This window comes from Cnephaeus nilssonii (genome assembly GCF_951640355.1).
Source record: "Cnephaeus nilssonii genome assembly, chromosome: 3".
Lineage (NCBI taxonomy): Eukaryota > Metazoa > Chordata > Mammalia > Chiroptera > Vespertilionidae > Cnephaeus > Cnephaeus nilssonii.
The window spans coordinates 47551522-47555612 of record NC_137074.1 but is presented as its reverse complement, the minus strand read 5'-3'; the positions used below and the strand labels follow the sequence as shown (position 1 = coordinate 47555612).

The following is a 4091-nucleotide window of genomic DNA, read 5'->3' as shown; positions in this document are numbered from 1 at the left end:
ACATAATCATAGCAGGGGACATAAACACCCTATTGACAGCTACTGATAGATCATCCAAATGGCTAATGAATAAAGAAATATTGGCCTTAGATGACACATAAGACCAAATGGACATAATTGACCTTTGCAGAGCCTTTCAGCCCAGAACATCAGATAATACACTCTTCTCCAATGCACATGGAACATTCTCAATAATAGACCATATGTTGGGACACAAAACTAGCCCAACAAATTTAAAAAGATTGAGATCATCCCAAGCATATTCTCTAACCACAATATTTTGAATTTAGAAATAAGATGCCCAAAGAAAGCAAAACAAAACCCCACTGATATATAGATATTGAACACAACTGGGTCATCATACCTAAAAATAGACAAACATGTAAATTGATCGTACCTCCGCTACGCTCACAGCCAATCAGAGTGGGTATGCAAATTAACCCAACTAAGATGTTGGTTAATTTGCATACATAGGCACCCAGCAGCCTGGGTCCCGGGAACTTTCTTAGGACCCAGGCATCCAGGTCACTCCAAGGTAGGCACCATGTGGGTCCTGAGCAACCTGGGAGGGAGCTGGGGGTCCCCTGCCCAGGCCCCAAGCCTGGGCCAGAGGCTTGGTGCCTGGGCAGGGGCAGAGCCAGTGATGGAGGGAGCTGGGGGCCCCTGCCCAGGCCCTTGCCCAGGCCCCGAGGCTATAGGCTTTGGCAGGGGTGGAGCCCGAGATCAGAGGCTATCGGCCATCGGTGTGAACTATAGAGGAAACACCTTTTCTGACCATTCATTGGCTAAGCTCCCTGTATGCCACTGGTAATATTCTTAGTAACTTGGGTATAAGAATCCAAAAAGGTGGTCTAGGGTTTTTCCACCACACTCCTGGAAAAAAAAAACGAAGGTTCACTGCCGGAGGGCTAAGAAATGTTATATCCTGCCCTAGCCAGTTTGGCTCAGTGGATAATGCATAGGCCTGCTCACCGCAGGGTCTGGGTTCAATTCTGATCAAGTGCATGTACCTAGGTTGCAGGCCCCTCCCTGGCTGGGGCCCAGGTCAGGGCTCATGCAGGAGGCAACCAATCAAAGTGTTCCTCTCACTTTGATGTTTCTCTCTGTCTTTCCCTTTCTCTTCCACATTCTTTAAAAATCAATGGAAACATATCCTCAGGTGAGGATAAAAAAAAAAAAAGAAAGAAATGTCATATCCTATGAAAGACACATCTTGAAAATGCCTAAAGAAAGTTGTCATTGTTTCATGGTGAAGGGACTTGGAATCCGTGTTGATGAAAACACCTTGGTGGCTGCGGTGAATGGCAGTGGCTGAAGCAACAGGGTGATGGGGCTGGTGCCTTCCCCTGATCAGCCCAGTCGCCTCCCACAAAGGGAGGCCAGACAGCAGCTTAGGCCCGCTCCCCATGGGGAGCGGGTCTAAGCCGTCAGTAGGACATCCCCTGAGGGCTCCCAGTATGTGAGAGGGGGCAGGCTGGGCTGAGGGACCCCCCCCCCCAGTGCACAAATTTTGAGCACCAGGCCCCTAGTCCTTCCTAATATATAAAAATCAAGGGTCCATAACATCCAAAATGACTGAAGGCTCAACCGAACACCAGGCTAGGGAGCTGAGGGAGAGGGAGCTGATCAATCAATGGCAGCGGTGACTGGCCAGCGGCTGAAAGGCAGACCTCTTGGTCAGTCCTCCAGGCCCTCACACTCCAATCAATTGGTGGTGGAGGTGGGGTGGAACTGGGGACTGGCTCCCTTAGTAGTCCTGCAGGTTCAATCTCAAGAGAACAGGCCAGGCACCAAAGGACCTGCGCTTCCGGCAGGATCCTGACAGCACTGCCTGCCTCTTGGAACTCGTTCTTGGGCACTAAGGCCGCTTCCCCTCCCTAGATGCTCCACAAAGAAGAAAGGATACTGCCAGCAGTGCCAGGGGTGACCAGCGGTGACTGCTGTCCCCATGCTTCCTCCAGGTCACTTGAGCCCGCCCAGCTCCAGATTAAGTGTGATCACTGCACACAGAAGAAATGTAGTAAAAAAATAACAACCGATGATCAAGGGCTCGCCTCCATGAGCTCTTGGGAGCCTCCAAGCACTGGGCACCCCAACTATTTTAGGGGCTTCAGGTTAGTGGGGGATGCAGAGGGGTCAGGAAACCTCCCTGGAGGTCAGGTGGTGGGCCTGATTGCAGATCCATCTGTCCTGCTGTCTGCCAACAGCCGCCTCCATGGAGAATGGGAGAACAAAGGGAGGGGACGGTTCTGCAAACCCCAGAGGGAACCCATGGTCCCAGGTTCTCTTCCCCACCCGCTGACACTTTAGGTTTCTCCCCGAATCAGAGGAGCCGCCTGAGAGATCGTCTCTGTGTATGCCTGTTCATCTTTGTGTCCGTCTTTATGTCTGTCAGGCTGTCCCCTAGCTTGCCTCCACTTCTAGAACTAAGCTTCTGGTATAGCAACAACCTGCAAACCCTCATCTCTTTCCTATGGCAGGATACTTGCCCCCCACAGGCTACACCCCTTCGCCCCCTCCTCCCTGCCCTGTGACTGCTGGGTACCCAGAGCTGGTGCAGCATCCTGGGCCCAGACTGGCGCCAGTTCCCACCCACATACCTGCCCCTGCACCGGGCTTCGCTCTCTTCCCTCACCCAGCCCCAGTGCCCTGGGGCTTTCGGCCCCCCTCTTGCCACTGCCTGGGATGCCTTCTGGCCTCGAATTCTTGGTGCCGATTGATCAGATCCTGATTCACCAGAAGGCTGTGTGAGTGGAAATGCTCCTAGGCTGGGAGACAAGTAACTGGTATGAACTGTGCTCAGGGGCTGGACAGCCCCTGGGTCAGGCGGCTGAAGAGAGCAAATACTGTGCACTTCTGTGCTGCCGGCCTGCCAGCCCCTTCGCGTCCGTCTGGTGGACTAGACCTGGCAACCCTTCCTCCCCAAGTTCTCCATTCAAGATGCCGATCGCCATACGATCCTGTGACTGGTGGGGCCCTACTGGACCTGTGACTGTGGCAAAGACACCAACTTTGAGGTGAAGACTCTGGATAAGTCCCACAGTGTGAGCCGCATCAGCAAGCAGTATGTGTGTGTCGGAGGCTGCTCCAAGAAGCCCTCACGGATGCACATGACTTTGGCTTGCAGTTCCCACTGGATCTGGACGTGAGATGGAAGGCTGTACTGCTGGGAGCCATTTTCCTCATTGACTACATGTTCTTGGAGAAGCAAGGAAACACTGGGCCCTCTGCCATCACCAATTAGACAGCAGCTCAGGGTGAGGACCATCACCTCAGCCAGAACTCAAGATGGTCACCTGGCCTGGCCCCTCCTCAGAGGCAGCCCTTTCCTCCATGTACACTACAGAGGACAGACAGGGATGCCTAAGAGGCTGGGGCCATGGTGCCCCATCTCTACCCTACCCCCCTGGCCTCCTTCACCTGTGGCCCCCACAGAAGGGTATGTATGAGCGCACTTCCCGTTACCTCTCACCACTGTCTCCAGCCATCCCTCCGCACACAGGCATATCAGCTTTCAAACTTGCCCTACTCACTTCCTCTCACCTCCTTCCAGGGCCTCTGCTCTGGATGGGGCCTTTAGAATCCAGGGCTCTGAGGTTTTATAACAGAGCTGGGGTGGGAAAGGGTAAACAGCACCAAAGATGGCCACCCACCTCTGCCTCAGAACGTGGCACTCAGAAGAGATCCCTACTTCCCCAGCAATGGCTCTAGGTCCTCAGCCCCAGTGCCAACTTCCTCTCTCCCTTGGCCCTCCCCACAACTGGTACTTGCTGCAGCTCTGTGTGCCTTACTTAACCACCCCTTCCTTCCCTGTCCCTACAAAGGAGGCTGCATCTTTGTATGTTATATTCATATAAACTTTATAACGTTTTGGGGAGAAAAAAACAAAAAAAACAAACGATGACCAAGAGAATGCCACAGTCAACATCCAGAGTCCGGCTCAGGAAAACAGAGAGAAGGGAGAATTCCATAAGTTGGCCAATGTCAAGATATTTCTGAGTGACTGCCTGGTGTGTGAAAGCTGTGTGACCACAGAGGAAGGAGTCCAAGTTTCTCAGCAGAGGTAAGGACCAGCAAGCAGGTGGGCAGTA

General features: G+C 52.9%; 1 pseudogene across 1 annotated transcript; it reads left to right on the top strand.

Moving 5' to 3' along the window:
• The first annotated feature begins 2473 nt into the window (after positions 1-2473).
• On the top strand, positions 2474-3244 carry LOC307097295 (phospholipid scramblase 3-like; annotated as a pseudogene). Its single transcript has 2 exons — positions 2474-2747; positions 2827-3244. The product of its transcript is annotated as a phospholipid scramblase 3-like (transcript).
• Positions 3245-4091: the final 847 nt, after the last annotated feature.